Source organism: Mesoplodon mirus (assembly GCF_964341445.2).
Source record: "Mesoplodon mirus genome assembly, chromosome: 15".
In the NCBI taxonomy this organism is placed as follows: domain Eukaryota; kingdom Metazoa; phylum Chordata; class Mammalia; order Artiodactyla; family Ziphiidae; genus Mesoplodon; species Mesoplodon mirus.
Window position 1 is genome coordinate 23,242,811 of NC_138991.1, and position 18,746 is coordinate 23,261,556.

The 18,746-nt window shown below is 52.2% G+C and overlaps 1 protein-coding gene across 22 annotated transcripts in view; it reads right to left on the reverse strand.

Annotated features, from left to right (window-relative positions):
* The window catches only part of EPB41L1 (erythrocyte membrane protein band 4.1 like 1), a 142,641-nt gene that overhangs the window by 65,821 nt on the left and 58,074 nt on the right, over window positions 1-18,746 (reverse strand). For 5 of the 22 annotated variants that reach the window (XM_082644334.1, XM_082644328.1, XM_082644330.1 and 2 more), the window contains exon 1: window positions 7,356-7,778. The exons of 3 other annotated variants lie outside the window; for them this stretch is intronic. The gene's annotated coding sequence lies outside the window, so the exon portion shown is untranslated. Of the gene's footprint in view, window positions 1-7,355; window positions 7,828-18,746 lie in introns of those variants that run through there. 14 more of the 22 variants (XM_082644333.1, XM_082644327.1, XM_082644322.1 and 11 more) reach the window with 9 other exon arrangements.

Sequence of the window (18,746 nt, forward strand, 5' to 3'; positions counted from 1 at the left end):
GCTGGGCCTGCAGTCATTCCCACTGATGCTCAGGTCCGCACACGGCAGTGGGGAGACGGCAATTTGTCAGAGGCCTGTGGTACCCATGGGCACCGCATTAAATAAAACCAAGCAATGTGAAGAGGCTGCCACCCGTCAGCACTGGCTTCTTGCCCAAAGGTTTCACGTGCCACCGCGGAGCCACAGACTGATGTGCAGTTGTAGGCCGGGGACCACGTGACATGCCCAAAACTGCAGAGTAACAGCATCAGAAAGGAGAAATGCTTCCCGCTTGGACCACACTGACGACTGCAAAGGCAGACAGAGACCTCCCTCTGGTGAGACATCCTCTGAGAGCCGGACAATGAGCTTCCAGGCTTCGTCTCCTGTGAGCTCCACAAGGGTCACCCAAGATAGGTAGGTTTATTCCCCAGGCAGGCTCAGCTGGCCAAGGTCACACAGCTACTCAGCGTGAGTAGAGCCAGGACATGGACCCAGGTCTGCTGACTCACAGCCCTATGCCCTTCCCCCTCGATCCTGCTACATCCCACCACCTCCGACTTGCTGTCAACCACGTAACCAAAGCTACCGTTGCTCTGGATGTAGAAATAATAACAGCAGTATCAACCCCTCCCACGTGCAGGGTGCTTTACAATCTAAAGGATCCGTTTATTATCATCATTCGCTTGGACCTCACCAGTTGGCAGTTGGTGAGAGGGAGCACGGAGCTGAAGTTACAAACATGGGCTTCGGAGCAGCGTCCTTGCCCCCTCGGGTTCCAGGCTCCGCTGAGAAGGGAGGCGAGGAGGGGAAAGAAGACAGGAGAAGCAGCAGACCTTCCTTGGCAACGCTTCGTGATCTCGCAGTTTCTGAATCTCTCTCACTTGATTTTGTTTAAACACTAGGAAAGTTCATTGTCAGCGTTATTTAGAATAGAGTAAAATTGGAAACAACTTTACATGTCCATCAACCCCCTGTTGATGGCCAAATGAACTAGGATTTATCCATTGAAAAATGAATTACAGAGGCTTCCTTGGTGGCACAATGGTTAGGAATCCGCCTGCCAATGCAGGGGATAGGGATTCAAGCCCTGGTCCGGGAGGATCTCACATGACGCGGAGCAACTAAGCCTGTACACCACAACTACTGAGCCTGCGCTCTAGAGCCCGCAAGCCACAACAACTGAGCCCATGAGCCACAACTACTGAGCCCACGTGCCACAAATACTGAAGCCCTCAGGCCTAGAGCCCGAGCTCCGCAACAAGAGAAGCCGCCGCAATGAGAAGCCCGCACACTGCAAAGAAGAGTGGCCCCCGCTCGCCGCAACTGGGGAGAGCCTGCATGCAGCAACGAAAACCCAATACAGCCAAAAATAAATAAATAAATAAATAAATTTTTTTTTAAAGAAAAATGAATTACAAAAGTATTACATATCTATTGTGAACATTTTTGAGATGGATTTCATATACACTGACAGGGAAAGATGTCAGCATATAGAATGAAAAAATGTACATTGTAAAACAATAATGTAAGTTATGGTCCCATTCTGGTTTGTATGTTTATGTAGGCATAGAAAAAAGTTCCGGAAGGACCCGTATCACACTGTTATCATTGGCTACTTCTGGAGAAAAGGATTTTGGTTGGGGAGCCACGGAGAGAATATGCTTCTGAATTATTAGGATTCTTCACATAAATCTTCTGTAATTAAAATGAAAGAAAAAGGGGGCTTCCCTGGTGGCACAGTGGTTGAGAATCCGCCTGCCAATGCAGGGGACATGGGTTCGAGCCCTGGTCCGGGAAGATCCCACATGCCGTGGAGCAACTAAGCCCGTGCGCCACAACTACTAAGCCTGCACTCTAGAGCCCACGAGCCACAACTACTGAAGCCCGTGCGCCTAGAGACCGTGCTCGCAACAAGAGAACCCATCGCAATGAGAAGCCCGCGCACCGCAACGAAGAGTAGCCCCTGCTTGCCGCAACTAGAGAACACAACTAGAGAAAGCCCACGTGCAGCAACAAAGACCCAACGCAGCCAAAAATAAATAAATAAATAAATTCATAAAAGTGGAAATGTGGCCTTAAATTCTGGTTTAAAAAAGAAAGAAAAAGTAAATATAATATTTTTTAAAAAAGGTTTGTTTGGGTTAGTCATTTACTTCCCACAGTACCTGCTGTAATGCCATTTCTGCCTGTTCTCTTCCAATCTGTATCTATGGTCAGACCTAATTTTATACCACTTTAATCTGAGTGCTCACAGTTTTATGGGTTTCTTTCTATTTAACATTCGTTATATAGGAGGGACTTCCCTGGCGGTCCAGTGGTTAAGACTCTGAGCTTCCACTGCAGGGGGCACGGGTTTGATCTCTGGTCGGGGAACTAAGATCCCGCATGCTACACGGCGTGGTCAAAACAAACAAACAAAAAACAAAAAACTTTAATTGTATCAGAAATATTTCCACATTATTATATCATCATTATCACACAGCTAACATTCGTGGGTGCGTCACTGTGTGCTAGAATGTGCTAGAATTCCCTTGCTAAGAATTTTACATGCCTAAAATCACTTAGTCTTCACGACAAGCTTAAAAGCAGGTACTTGGACAATCCATATTACAGATGGGGAAACTGAGGCTTAAGAAGATGAACTGATTTGCCAAGATCTCACAGTCAGTAAGGACAGAAACTAGACTTAAACCCTGGTCTGTCCACAGTCCTCGCTGCGAACCTCTCCATCTTACTCCCCTCCCAGGTACTGAGTGGTGAGTGAGAAGAATGCAGCAAGTAGGGATGAGGAGACCCAGGTCCTGGGTCTTCCTACTTGCCTGACCTTGGACAAGTCACTTCCCCTCTGATTTGTCCACTCAATCAATTCTTTCACCAGACAAGCATTTGCACATCACTTAGCCACACGCGGAAGACAGAACAATGAAGAAAACATGAACGCTGCCCTCAAAGAGATGAGAGCCTAGCCTGAATCTCTTCATGCACGGGAAAGCTCTAACCCCCGTCCCGCCTCTGTCACAGGGACATGAAATGAAATGAAGAAAGGATGCAAAGGAGCTTCACAAGTGCACAACTCCATAAATATTTCTGTGGCTGTTCGCGGCTGCATATTATTTTACCCACTGGATGTTCCCAAACGTTCTCAATCATCTTCCTGTTGTCGGGCACTTAGTCCCAATTTGCTACTATTATGGGAGAAGTCTGATGGGGATTCATCCAAAGGAAATTGTGCAAAAAGAAAAAAAAAAAAAAAACAACCAGATGCACAAAGACGCTGCACAACCTTTGGAATGACTGAAGGGAGACCAGTCCTTCATCTTAAATTTATGAGGCTGCAAACCAAATGCATGCCCCCCACCCCAACCTGCTCCTCCCCCAACCACTCCAGGGGACATCTCAGTGCGGTTTCCACCTTCCTTCCTCGCCAGCCCTTGAGGTCCACAGTGCAGATGTTTTTCCTGCAAGGCCAAGCCCACCCGTTACTTATGGTCCTTACAGTTGCCAAAGGGACCTCCCCAGACATGGTTCTGTCATGCCCCAAACGCGTGCCCCGTGCAGACCAAATACCGGCAAAGGTTCCGGCAGCCTCCAGGCTCCTTGTCAAGTGGAAACACCTTTGTCTGACATTTGAGAGAGACTAAAGGGGGAGGAAACTGATGTTAGCTGAGCCCCTGTGGTGTGCCAGCACTGCTCTAGGTCCTTTATATAACAACCCTAACGTGGTCTCAATCAGATAGGTGTGTTTGTCCACATTTGACAGATGAGGAAGCCGAGGCTCAGATCAGCTAAGTGATAGCTCGAGGGCACGTGGCTAGTACACAGTGGAGCTGGGACTAGAGCTCAGGTCCGGCAGATTCCAGAGCTTTGACAAAGACCCAAACACAAGCTGACTTTCTGAGTCACCTCCCAGCACCCCCAGCTCCCTGCACCATCTGCTGCATGCACACCAGACTGCCCATTCTTAATAAAGACACCCTTATTTCCCTCCCCTCTGATCCAGGGGAGTGGGTGCCCTTACCCCCATAGTTATCAAAATTCCACTTGGCCTTTGGTGCCCAGCACAAAGGCCCCAATCTCCTTGAAGCCTCCCCTGATCACCAGAATAGGAATCCACGCTGAGATAGGCCATAGCACCTCCTTTACCTCCCCTGTGTCATGTCCGTGTCTCTCTAGGCTAGACTGGGAGACCCTTGAGGAGAGGATGCTTCCCCAGAGGCCGTATACGACCTGCAGGAGGTACTCAGGGAATATTTTTCAAATTGAACAAAACTGAGTATGACCTCTGAGAAGAAACTGTGGGCGGCTCGCATTGCCATCAGGAATGTGGCTCTGACTCACACTGCCTAGATTTGAATCCTGGCTCCCCAACAACCGAGCTGTGTGACCTTGAGCAACTGTCTTTTCTTTGCTAAGCCTCAGTTCCCTCAATCTGTAAAATGGGAGGAAGAAGAGTTCCTACCTCAAAGGGTTTTGTGAAGATTGTATGAGTTAAGCCCTTAAAGCAGGTGCCTGGCATGTAGTAAGTGCTCGATAAATGTTGGCTGTGACTATTCTTACCCACAAGCCTCCCGCCCACAAAGGAAGCAGTGCCAGCGTGCTCCCACCCCCACCGGCCCACCCACGCTCCCGTCTCCTTCCCTCAGAACCTCCTCTTCACAGTCCCAGCTGGTGCTCTTGCATTCCCTCCCTTATATTTTCTGGTCATTGGGTTCCTATCAAATGTGGCAGGGGTGAGCGTCAGGGCCAACCACCCTCAGAGCCAACCAGTCTTCCCTCATAGCCAATGGGAGCAGGGAGTCCAGAGCATTCCCCACTTCCGGGGGATCCTGGCCGGGAAGCAGAAAGCCACAGCCAACACCTCTCTCAGGCTCCCAGCCAGTACCTCTCTGCCCCTACCCCTCAGGAGCACAGGAGCACTCGGGCCACAGAGCCACCCTTGCCTCGCAAGATCCAACACGTAGACCTCTCCACCTGGACCAGCCCTGGCACATCAGGTGTCTGGCTCTGCTGGACACCAACCTGGTATTCCCAGACACTGCCCCAGGTACAATGCCATGGCAGAGAGAGGGGTTCTGGACTCAACCACACACTTTCCAGCTGTGTAACCTCAGGCAGGTAACAAGATCTCTCTGAGCCTTAGTTACTCATCTGTAAAAAGAAAATAATAGCACCTACTTGTCAGGGTTGCTGTGAGATAATGCAAAGCACTTATTGTCCCAGTGCATGGCATACAGTAAGTGCTCAATAAATGTCCTCACTCTGATTGTGTAATCATTGGTATTACTCCAGATAAAGATTATTATCCTTTTTTTTTTTATAAATGGGGACACAGAAGCTCAAGAGGCTCACAAGGACACCCATGCTGGAGCGAACACAGAGGCACCTCCTACCTCAGCCGGCCTAGTAAGGAGACCCTCTCTACTGCCCCCGCATGCTCAGGCCCAGAACTTGCCTGGGCACCAGCATCCTCTTGGCTCTGGATACTCCCAAGAGGGACCAGGGCTACCAGCCACCTATGCCTCAGCCCTGGCCCATTATCTGTGAGGCAGCCTGACCTTTCCTTCTCACCTTCTGGGGGTTAAGGGCTGGGAGACCAATGTAAGGCCCCTCCTAAGAGGTAGACTCAGGCTCCAGGCTATAATGCCCAGCCCATCAGAGTCCTGTGTATGGAACAGCCACAGCAGCAGAGAAGCAGGCATTTGGGCTGCAAAAACCCCAAACCAGTTAGAAGAGCTGGGTACATTAGTGCTGGCTCTCTCACCCAGTTGCCTGTGACCTTGGACAAGTCATTTTTCCTCTCTAGGCCTCACTCAACGTTTCAATATTTACTGAGTGAGGACTACAGGACCAAGTATTCCACTCATGCCGGTTCTGGGAAGCAGTCCTCCATGACGTTCACAGAACTGGGCCCAGGGAATGGTCATGTGGCCCAGGAAGGGTTTAATAGGAATAATGCCCCCTGCACTGATCTCCTCCAGGATTGCCTTGAGGGGCCCCTCAAGGAACCATGCTCTGCACACACACAAATCTGGTACATGGGGTCAGCAGGCAGGCATGACCTCAGACTGGCCAGCAGAAGCCAGCTTCATCTCTGCATGGAGCTGGCAGAGCCTCCCTGGGCCACAGTGGCTCAGAGAGGAGGCTGGCACAGGCCGTCACTGCCGCAGGCTCCATATGGAGGAATGGGTGGGCAGGCGGGCACACAGTCGCCTCTCTTCTCCACACCCTTGTCCGGGACGGGCAGCACCGATTCTTCCAGGAGCTGCTGAGGGCATCAGTCGCCTCCCTAGCTCTCAACCTGGCCCAGCTGCTACTGAATCTGGAAGACTCCTAATGCTGGGAGGTGGTGGAGAGATAGAGCAGCTGAACCCCACAGGGCCTCAGAGAGGTCCTAAACCCAGCCCTCTTACACTCCCACCTCTGGGTGCAGAGGAGGCGATATAAGGATCCAGAAGTGAAGGCAGGAACACACAGCAGTGTCTCTCCCTCACCAATGCGTTCTCAGAGCCCTGGCGGGGGGAGAGGGGGTGGGGGTGGGAGCTGGGAAGCAAGGACCACGGCCGGTGCCGCAAAGGAGACCACTATCCTCAGAACTCCTTCCGTGTCCTTATCCAGCCTCCTACTGTCCCCAGGGACCACCCCCAGCCATAGCTCTGCCAGACAGTGGCCTTAGCATCTGGTAAGTACCCTGACGGCTGTAGTCACTCGCCACCACAACCATGCCTGCCCTCAAGATCCCAGCCTCTTGGGGCCTTGGATGTCCCCAAGTGTGAAGGTGCCAGACACAACTGGGACCCACAAGTCCTCTCCCTCTAACGGGTAGGGGAAGCCTCTGGTCAGGACAACACCAGGCCAGAACCTCAGTGGTCCTAGGGCTAAGTTCTATCCCCCCAGCTTTGGGAGACTCGCAAGGGAGGTGGGATGGGAAGTGAGCCCGAGTGGGGAAAGGACTGTAACCAGAGGGTGAGGGTGAGGGCGAGAGCTCCCCATCACCCCAATCTTCAGCCAAGAGACTGTCCTGCAGCATCCGAAGCCTGGACGGAGACATCCAGAGCACGCTCGGCCTCCACGGCGGCGGCAGGAGTGGTCTCGGAGGACGGAGCGGGCCAGCCCAGCACCCAGCACAATCGTTCATCCCTACAGCAAGCGTCAGCCCCCTCGCCTGCCCACCTCTCTCTCCAGGCCTCGGGGAGGCTGCAGACCTGGGAGGTAGGGAGGAACAGCAAGGACCTCCCCCGCACTGGTCGGAGGGCCAAGAGCCTGCAAACTCAGTTCCTGCCGGTCGGTCCCGACCTCCCCCAGGGCTGGAGGCTGGGCCTCCGGGTACCGAGCCCCTAGCCCCCCGTGCCACCTGATCCCCCGCACACGCCTACCTGGGCCTGGGGGTCCCCATCTCGGGCAGGCTGGGAGGGGGGCGCCCCCTCGGTTCCTGCGGGCCGGCAGGCCGCGGGGCGGGGCGGGCGCGCCGGGCCGCGTTGGGCTCTGCGGAGCAGCCTGGTCCGCGACACCCCCGCCCGCTGATGGATGCCGACTGCAGCAGCGGCGGCGGCGGCTCGGCGTGCGCCGGGGGCTGGGCACCGTGCCTATAGCCCCGGGCCTGGCGCCCGTCGCGCGGCCAGTCCCCGCCCCCGCCCGGCCTCTGCGCCCAGCCCTGGGGCAGCCGCCGCGCGCCTGCCTGCTCCCTCGCGGCGGCCCTGCCCCTGCCTCCGCCTCCTCCCTGCCGGTCTCCCTCTCCCTCTCTCTCAGGCTCCCAGGCCACCTCCTCCCGGGCGCTGCCACAGCGGCAGTTACCCGACCACCGCGGGACTGTGCATCAGCAGCCAAGTCCGGCGCCTCCGCTGACCCCGCCCTGGCCTTGGACAGCCCCTGTCCCCGCTCGGGCCAACCCCTGTTGGGGGCTCGGCGGGGGAGGGTGGGGGCGGAGGGGAGAGGAAGAGGAGAGGATCCCTGACTCAGAAGGGGTGACTCAGCCTCAGCCCACCGAGCCCAGCCGAATACCCTCACCTCCCCTGTAGCTCAGAGCTCGGGTCAGAACTTCCCTGGGACTCAGCGCTCCTCCCCCACCCGGGAGGAGGTCATGCAAATGTCTCCTGGGATCCCGTGTGTGTATGTGTGCATTTGTTCATATGTGCTTCGGTGACAATGACCGTAAGTGTAACAGCGGGGAGTGGGCCCGTGTACAGATGTTTCTGGATGTGCATCCAGGCTCCAGGAAGGTGGGCTTGGGGGGTGGCCAGCTGGCCTGTGGCACTGAGGTCCTGGCTCAAAACCAAGTGAAGCCCTGCTCCTCCCTCCAGCAGCGCTGTCTCAGAAAGCCCTCCAGACCAACTTAGGACATCCACAGCGAGGACCTCCAATGGCCTGGGCTCTAGTCCAGCTCTGTCATGGGTCACCCAGTACCTGTGGGCACACTGCTCTCCTGCTCTGGACCTCACTTTGCCAACAGTGAAAGAAAGGGTGGATGTACCTATCTCTAGGGTTCCCAGTTTGTGGGGAAGTCCTGAGAGATGTTTGTGTAACCCACAACATGATCCCCAAAGATTTCTGCCCATGGGTCAGCATTTGCAGGCCACATGACCCCTACTCCCTAGCCAGCACCGCCACCATCCCAGGCATACACGTCTATTCTTTCATTCTTCAAATCATTCCTGAGGACCTACTATGTGCCAGCCACTGTTCTAGGCACTGCAGAGTCCACCACACTGGAAATTACAGAGGTCCAAAGCTGGGACGCCACCACCCCCTCCCCATGGCAGGCTGCATTTCCTTCAGTGTCAGCCTCACCAGTATCCATCTGAACTCCCACACTGGAGCAGCAGGCAGCCCCCTCCCTCCACTCCTCTCTCCCAGGGTGGATGCTCCATCACAGTGACCTTCCACCCCAGGTCCTAGTACCAACCCTAGGGCCTCCACAGAACGAGGCTATGCCCTCTCCCCAGCCCCCCTCAGAGAACCCAAGATAGCAACCATGTCCCTTCTCCCCACCCCCGAATCAAGCCTTCTCTTCTCCAAGTTAAACGTCACGCACTCCTTCACCAGATGTTCCCAAGACACAGCTTCCGGTGCCTTCACTCTCTCTGCTGCCCACTAGGCTCAGGGGTGGTCAGAGAGCAGAGAGCCGAAGGAAACCAGATCCTCCCAGTCCTAGAGAACATGCCCTCCCTCCAGACAGGAGACAGGAAGATGACAAACCAGCACAGGGCCAATTCCCAAAAGGACCAGAGTCCTGCTGGGCGGACTTCCCGGTAGACGTTCTTCTTTGCCTTTGGACTTTTCGCTCCCCAGCTTCCAAAATTCAGTTCTTCCCAGGAACTCCCCAGGCCCTCAGGAGTATGGCCTTGGGCAAGTCACTTTGCCACCCTGCGGTGCTCTGCTTGAGTTCAATTCACCACACATTTATTCAAATGAATGAGTGAAAGGACCAGTAAAACTTAGGAGTTAACACCAGATGAACTTATTGTTTCATACACACATCTGTTAAGAGATTTCTGACTGCCTGCTTCAAGTATTTTTATTCCAAATTGATTCTTAGCCTCCTCTGCTTGCTGCCTTTCCCAACCCTGGGTTCCTGTGGGCAGGACCGAGCTGCCCAGCCAGAGTAGCTCAACTCTCCTTCCCTCAACCCTCCTCCCCTTCCTTTCTTTCCCCAGGCACGAGCCTTCCCCTCCCTCCCCTGGGGCAGGACCACTTTCCCACCCTCCTCAGCTAGATGGAGCCTCTCACTTTCCCAGAAGAATCCAGGCTACATTCCAAAAACCAAGGCAGAACATTCTTCTGGTTTTATACCCGAAGGGCCCAATTCCCTTCAGGTCAGTGGGACCACACAGAAAACTGGGCTGCTTCTACTGTTATCATTATTTCTCTTTCTATTATTATTATTGGCTAACATTTCTATTAGCACTTTCTAGTTTGCAAAGGACTTTCATGTTCCAGCCTCACATCTTGTGACATACTGTCACCCACCCACCCCCATTTTATAAACAGGCGGTCTGAGGTCCAGAGCGGTGAGTGACTTGTCCAAGGTCACACTTGCACAGTAACACTGACTCTCTGGACCAGACATCTTCCACTTCACCCCACAATAACCTTTTCCAGAGAAATTTGATTGTGGTGGGGCAGGGGGGTGGGGGAACTCTCTGAAGAACACACGGCCCCCTGTAGGCATCAGCTGAAATCACTACCCCAGTTACTTGGCTGCCTTCATTCCCAGGGCAGGGAAACTGAGGCACAGGACCAACCCAGAACCACATCTTGTGAAAGCCCCCATGGAGAAATGCTAGGGCCCCAGGTGGAGGATGAGGAGCCTCCACCCCACACCCTGTAAAGAGGGGCTCTTCCAGCCCTGGCTCTGCCACTGCTTTCTGTGTTACTTGGGTAGATGATTTGACCTCTCCGAGCTTCAGTTTTCTCACCTATAAAGTGGGAGAGATTCTTCCTGCCCTGCTTCTGTCGCTGAGTTGCTGTGATGGGTTAGCAGATGCTGGCAGAAGAGAAAGGACAGGACCCCTCATCCCCTCTCGGGTCTGCCTGGGGAGCAGGAGAAAGTCTTTCTTCTTAAATTTTAACTGGAGGGTACTTGATGGTGCAAAAGTGCTAGGATACAGGAAAGCCAGGAAGAGGATGGAAGTGATGCTCTCCCTCGGCTGGGAAGGCAAAACACATGGTGTCCGCTACAGTCCCCCAAGGCCACTGGTGGGGCAGAGACCAAACAAAATACTCCGGCAGGCCCCTCCCACCCCTCCCCTTTTATCTTTCAGATGAGGAAACCAAGGTCAGAGCAAAGCAGCACCTTGCCAAGGTCACCCCAGGTAGTCAGTGGTCTCACGACTCCCGAACGCCAGGGGCCCCTTGATCCCTGGGTCGGCGGGGTGGGGTGGCAAGCACCCGTAGTGCAAGGGTTTACTCTTTCATTCAGCAATCAGTGATGTGCACACTGAGGCTGGGGAGGGCAAGAGGAATTGGGTAGCCTCTGTCCTTGAATTCCCGTCAGTCCAGTGGCCGAGAAAGGCACACAAACCGGCACATCAGAGGGTACTGTAAGATGAATCACCACCACTTTCTGAGTACTAGCTCTGTGCCTGGCCCCAGCCACACATTTGTTTAATCCATAGAACAATTCTCTGGCATCGAAATTATTAACTCCTTTCATAGCTGGAGTCACTGAGGCTCGGGGTTAATGACTTCCCAGAGTTCACCCAGCTAATAAATGGCAGGGCCAGGATGTGACTGCCAGACCTGTCTGATGCCAAGCACTGAGCTTCAACCCTTATGCTTTTCTCCCTGCCTCTAAGGCTCTGCTGACCCATCAGATAGCCACTACTCACGTGTGGCTTCTGAGCACTTGAAATGTGGTTCGTGTACGTTGAGATGTTCTGTAAGTGTAAAATTCACACTAGATTTTAAAGATTTATTAATTATTATTATTTATTTATTTATTTATTTTAGGCTGCGCTGTGCAGCATCACGCAGGATCCTAGTTCCCTGACCAGGTATTGAACCCGTACCCCCTGCAGTGGAAGCTTGGAGTCTTAACCACTGGACCACCAGGGAAGTCCCTAGATTTTGAAGATTTAATAAAAGAAATGTACTGTATCTCCTTAATAACTTTTGTGTTGCAATTATAATATTTTGGATGTATTAGGTTTAATAAAATATATCATTAGAATAATTTTACCTGTTTCTTTTGGCTTTTTTTTTTTTTTTACGTGGCTACCAGAAAATTTAAAATCACATATGTGGCTCGCATGTGTGGCTCACATATTTCTTTTGGTCAGCACAGGTTTAGATTCTCTGAGGTCCTAGCCCAGCCCATGGGGCTCAGAAAAGGGTTCCTGCAGGAGGGGACACCTAAACCGAACTGAGTTAAAGGCAAGGTCATGGGGAGGAAGGTATGCCAGAGCAAGAGAGCTGCAGAGCCTCTGGCTCTGGCCCCAGAGGGCGGCCAGGTCTGGGTGGGCTGTGCTGCAGCCCCAGGAGCTGAGAGCTGGGCCAGCTCGTGGAGGAAGTTACTGGAGCCAAACTTTCCAGATCAACGTGATCTACAGGCCTGGGAAGTTCTGCCTGACAAGGCCGCTGTCACCGATCTTTGGTGCTCTCTGGAAGGCCCCGCAGGGCAGCTGTGGCCGGGTGTAGGTGGAGGGATGGGCAGCAATGCCCACCTGACAGGGACCTCCCGGCTCCAGCTGCCCCAACCGCCTCTCCTTCAGTCTCCTCCAAGAAGTCTCCCAAAGCACTACAGTCCCCAGGGACCTCGCCGTCCCCTCAAACCTTCCAGCCCAGACCGTGGGAACTACACACTCCTGCCTTCGGTCATACTCTGGCCTGGAATGATGATGAAGCTGCACAGAGGGTCACACAGCACAAAGCACTTTTCCATCCTTAGTGTGGTGAAGAGCCTGGGGGCAATGGTTACCTCCGGGGAGTGGGTCGCGGGCAGGGACAGGGGAGTTACATTAATAGTACAGGAGCTGTGTGACCTTGGGCAAGGCTGAAACCTCTCTGAGCCTCAGTTCCCACCTCTGTACAATGGGGGTAATATCAGCACCACCTCTTCAAGCTCTCATGACATGAGAGAATACCCAGGAAGGGCTTAGCAGGCCCCTGCGGTACCCTCAGTCCCTCCAAAGCCTCCAAAGGTCACCCCTCCTCCAGGAAGTTCACCCTCCATGCCTCTGCCACCCAGTCTGTCCCTCCTCTAGGCTGCTGGGCCACACATCTCTTGTCTCTACTTCTGAATTTGGGGTTCAGTTGTGATGAGGCTCTCTGACCTCTCCAACGAGACTGCAGTTTGTCAACGGTGGGAACCTTGCCTGTCCCTTCCTTTCCGTCGCTCCTCCCCACTCCCGCTCTCCTGGCACTTCCCCCACAGCCAGGCCCCTGCACAGGGCTGCGCATCCCAGAGGCTCTCACAGCCCACTCTAGTGGCTTGAACACTTGGCCACTATCCTTGGCCAAAAACAATGTGGGTCGGATGACTGTGCATATTCTGAGGAGCTGGTCCCGTTCCGCTCCCTTGCGGGAAGAACCTTCAGTGGCCACACATTCTCTGATGAAGCAACTCCAATCTCTCCGCCTGACTCTGCAGTCCTTCACAGCCTGGTCTCACTTGCCTCTTCTGCCTCATCCTCAGGGTCCCTGCGGGCAAGCTCAGTCAGACTGAATGGCTCTGGGCCCCCAGGGCCCTTGCAGGGGTTCTTTTCTCTCCCTGGAGACCCTCTTTCCCTTTCCCATGGTCATTCTTTCAGCCATCCTCCAGGAAGTCCTTCCTGATCCCCTCCTCTTTACAATAAGCCTTCCGAGCTAGAAGGAACCTCTTGGCCTCTCCCCTGCCCCCTACACTCTGCCCTTCAGCCCTGGGGTATGTGAATTGCTCCCCTCAGTGCCCAGCTCAAAATATGTGCATGGTGTGTGTCCCTGGGGACACATCTGCACTCTCAGAGCCAGAGGCCAGGGAGAAAGCCGGAGTCAGGAGTTCACCCAGGATGGCAGGACCCTGCCGACGCTGAGTCCTGCTGACCCAAACTCCACCTCGGCTACATTTCTTAATGGATCTCCACGCTCCTGCTGCCCCTGGGAAATCAGCCCTCCCCTAAGACATCTGGGAGCCATACTCCTGGGGCCTGAACATAAAAGATCTGGCCACGTTCCCACTGGATTCAGACATCCACCCAGCCTCCCATCGGGTGCCTGAAGTGTCAGCTGAGGTTTGCATCATCACAGCATCACAGATTCCTTGCAGTCAGAAGAGACCTTGCAAAGGATCACAATGAGGCTGGGAGCAGTGGGAGGCAACAGGAGAAAGGCTATGTGTGTTTGTCTGTGGTCCCCTGTGCCAGAAGATGCTGCAGCGACACCATCAATCAACATCAGCATCGCAGAGAGCCTTTGGGACCCCTGTACGTGCTGGCACTGTGTCTAGCAATATGCGTACATTTTCAGTTTTTAATTTCTTACTTCTCTGTAAGGCAGAGATTATATATTCCACCTTGATTTTACAGGGGAGGAAATGAAGCTCACAGCAGATAAGCCACTAGTCCAAAGTCACATTGCTAATAGGTAGGGGGCCAGGATTCAATTCTAGGTTTGCCTGACTCCACAGCTTGTTTGTCCACCATTAATCCTGCATACATTTGATTTAACACAAATTTACTCTAAAGATGCTGGCCATGTTTTAGTTCCTGTCTGGGAAGTAGTTACATAAATATGTGTAAACTTATGATCTGTGTACTTTTCTGCATTTACATTATAACTTCAATAAGTTTTTTTTTTTTAATGTTTTTGTCCCAGAGATGAATCTATGCTAGAGATTTTTGGGGTGTGAAATACTCTTAGTATTAGAGTCTGAAGCTAGAAAGCTGGGTTTTGTTTTTTTTCTTTTCAACCATCTTTCCATTTCAATAGGGACTGTCCTAAAGAACTCATAAACCCCCAAGCCAGACCAGCAAAATTTCACCTGCTGTCTGTCCGCTGCTCAGACTACAAACATTTTCTTGCACTTACATTCCCAGCCCAGGTGCCACCTAGCCAATATTCAACTTCCAGAAGCTGGCACTGCTCTGCAGTTTTTGCAATCCTCTCCTCATCCACCCATCTGCCCCAGACAGCTAGACCAGCCGCTGCATCACTGTTAATCCCCAGCTTCATGAGATGGCCAGGCAGCCACGTCTGGATGTTCCCATTTCCTCGCACCAGGCCAGGCTGGGCAGAGAAGCCGTCTGTGTATGTAAACCCAGCCTTCTGCTTGGGCGGCTCTTGCTGGACTCTCCTGGTCACCTGGGCCCTCTGTGGCTTTTATCTTCCTGCCCAAATTAACCATTAGCTTCAGCGGTTCCCTGGGCACAAATCAGACTCTCGTGAGAGCCTGTGGCAGCTTAAAGACAGGAAGGGCACGTTATCCATCTCTGTTTCCCCAAGGCACCAGGGCAAAGGTTTGTGGGATTTATTGGGCGCCTCTGTGTGCCTGGAGGGACCTGTGATGGGGGCGGGGGCTCACTAGAAAACACGGTCACGTTCTCCGGAAGCTGAAAGTTTAAGGAAAGAGAAGAAACACCAATATCAGCCAACCGCAAGAGAAGGTTAAAATACTAAAGGTTGTCAGAAAGGGAAAAAATGTTTTGGGAGTTCAGAGGAGAAAGAAATGAGAGAGGTGCAGGTGTCAAAGAAAGTTTCAAGGCAGAGGTAGCATTTAGGTTGAGCATTAAAGGGAGGCCAGAAGGACAGGTCTAGATGGAGGAGATAGCATAAAACGAGGCACAGGGTTGGGAAGTACAGGGTAGATGCAGGAAACTGGCCTTTTTTTTTTTTTTTGGCCGCACCTCATGGCTTGCGGGATCTTAGTTCCCCAACCAGGGATTGAACCCAGGCCCCGGCAGTGAAAGCGACAAGTCCTAACCACTGGACTGCCAGGGAATTCCCAGGAAACTGGCCTTGAATGACCCAGAACCAAGGATGCCAAAGGTTGAGGCTGGGGCTGGAATGGCATATAGTGCCAATGGGAGCCTCAGATGGCACACCAAGGGTTTCCTGCACTGTCCAGCAAGTAGCCACATGTGACTATTTACATTTAAATTAGTTAAAATGGGATAAAATGTAAAAGTCATAGCCACGTGTCGTTGATGGTTACCATATTGGACAGTGCAGATGTAGAACATCTCCATCACCAAAGACAGTTCTACTGGACAGCGCCGGTACACACAGCAGAAAATCCAGAAGCCTTTGAGCAGAGGTGCGACATGATCGGAGCTGGGCTTTAGGAAGATTAATTTGTCCCCGGTAAAGGGTAGGTACCTGGAGGTAAGAGAGGCCTGGACCCAGGGCAGGCATTGCAATAATCCAGGTGAGATCAATAACCACGTCTGTTCCCTGGGTTCCTCTCTGCCTATCAGTAAGCAGGAAAGCAGAGAGCCATGGTTCTCAAAGTGTGGTCCCTGGAACACCAGCATCACCCAGGAACTTCTTGGTATGCAAATCCTCGGGCCCTATCCCAGATCTACTAAGTCAGAAACTGGGGGTTCAGAGCAGCAGCCTGTGCTTTTATCAGCCCTCTCCTGATTCTGATGCATGCTCCCGGCATAGAGGCTAGGAGCCCACTCTGGTTCCAGACTCTACACCTCTACACCCTGGAGTCAGAAGACCTGCCTCCATGTCTTGCATGTCTTGGCTCAGCTGTTTACTAGCTGTGCTGAATTCCTTTGTGCCTCAGTCTTATAAGGATTAAAGGAGTTAATACATGTATTTGTCTGAGAAGAGTGCCTGGCCTATAGGAAGTGTTCAATGAATGTTAATTATTTTTAATCCTCATGGGCCACTTCATCTATACTCCTATGGTACAAAGTTGAATTCCTCCCACAGACAATGGACCAGCATCTGTCTCTACCTGCCTGTCCATCACACGATATTCCTAGGCCCACTCCCCATCCCACCATTTACTTTTCTCCAGGCCCAGAGTGCCAGTTCTTCTCCCGGAAGGCAGGGGCACTTCCTGTGTCAAGGGAGCATTTCCACCAGGGGAGAATGTCAAGGCAAAAGGGGCAGATTTAATGTCCTGAGCTAAGATGTCCCGGTAGGAAGCAGGTCAGGAGATGCCCCAGGAGTCTTCCCCTACAAGACCACCTGGGAATAGGATGTCTGGAGGTGAGCACCCAGCTGCCCACTGCCATTGAAAGCCTCAAGCCTTTTCATTCAGATCCATGCCAGCCAAAAGGGCATAGGAAATGGCACCTGGGGTTCTGTCTGCTGCAGGTAGCTCAATCCTGACTCGGGGAACTAGCCAGGGAGGACAGTGTCAATAAACCTGGCTTCTGATCTTGGCTGTGAGATCTCGGGCAGTCATTTTCCTCTTTGGATTCAATTTTCTTGCCTCTAATGTGAGGGTGTTGGACTAGTGTGTTCTTAACCTTTTATGGGTCATGGTTTCCTTTGAAAATGCGATAAAAACTGCAGAGCTTTTCCCAGAAAAATGCACATGGGCACACATCCAGACACACACACATACACACATGCACATGCACACACACACACACACCTTATTATGATTTCAGGCATCAAGAAACCTCATGAAACCCATGCATAGTTCACCCCTTGGGTACATGGACACTTAGTTAAGAAACCTTGGCTAGATGGTCACTAGTCATCATGATAAGAAGTCAGCTATATTTGTATCTAATTTAAAGGAACCCTATGTTAAAAGTTTCACCAAAAAGATGAGATGTGAAATGGGCTTTCATAAGATTCAGTTGTTGATCGGCTAAATGCTATGCATCCCTCCAAGAGCCTACCTCCCCCCTTGTCATATGGCCTTGGCAGTCTCTCCACACTGTCCCCACCGACTCAGCAGAGAGCACATAGTCCTGAAAGACACCCCTGCCCCACCAGCTGTCTCTGGCACTTCCCAAAGAGTAGACAGATTGTCCCCGGCCACGAGAAGGTAGAAGAGGAGGACTCTGGCCTGCCTCTTGTTCCCCCACCCCAAATCCTTGCCTCAGTTGCCAATCACTAAAGACGCTCCAAGATGCCACCTCCAACCCCCCAAAACACACACACACAGCGCCACGCCCATGCCCTCCCTCGCACAGCCACAGCCAAGGGACTGCACCTCCAGACACCTGGGGGGGTGGCCTCTTGGAACAGGTGAGGGTTATTTTGAGAGGCTGAGTGACAGGACGGGTGAGAGCCGTTCCACTCTGTCAGAGCTCCCACTGCCACCACCAGCTCCGATGAATCACTACCCACTACGTGAATGTCCACGTCTGTCAGCATGACCAGAGAGGCTGCACTGGCTTCTGGAACGAATTCTTTGGATTGGTGACCATGCTGATCACACCAGCACGAGTCCAGGATCACACCAGGGGCAAGACGCCCAGCTTGAGCTAGTGCAGCCGACCCAGACCGACAGCCTCTTCCAGCCCAGCCCAGCCCAGCCTGTGCCAGAGGCCTCTCTCTGCACAAGTCCTTTTAGAGTGGCTGTTGATACCTCTTCCCCTCCCCAGTCTATCTGTAAGCCACCCACTCCCACACCACTGCAATCTGGTTATGAATGGGCACCCAATTAACCAGGCAGACTTGGATAGTGTCAATGCAGCCATCAACTGGTTTCATCTTTCTGGAGGAAAGGGGCCCTTGGCAGTGACAGTGCAGAGTCCTAACCACTGGACTGCCAGGGAAGTCCCCTCTGGAGGGCACTTTGGAAAAGTGCATGATAAGCCTTAGAAATGTGCATACCTTTTCATCCAGAAATTCCTCTTCTATGAATTTATCTGTGAGACCAATGGATATACTCAAAGATGTAGCCAAAAGAACATTTGTCCATTGTATACAGGAGTCTTGTATATCAGAGTGAAGTGGAAATTTGGAATTAATATAAATGTCCAAAAATAGTGGGTGTTTTATATAAATAGTGATAACACATATCTTGAAATACTATACAGCTGTTAAAATATAGTGTCACGGATCTATATGATTCTATGTAATAATGCTCATAACATAATACAGAGTTTTTTAAAGCATATGGGACATGTGACCCAATTTCTATAAAGTATGTGCATGCATACCTAGAAAAAAGAAAACTTGGAAGGAAATATTCAAAACATAATGTTCCCAGGGATTGTTTTATGATAGCGGAATTTCTTCTGTGCTTGTTTGGGTTTGGTTTTATTCCATTGTTTATTTTCTGCTGTGTGTATGTGTGTGGACATATATTATTTATATGAGAGAGGCAACAAGAAAGGCCCATAACCCTCACCTCACTCACAGGTTCTGGCCTGAAC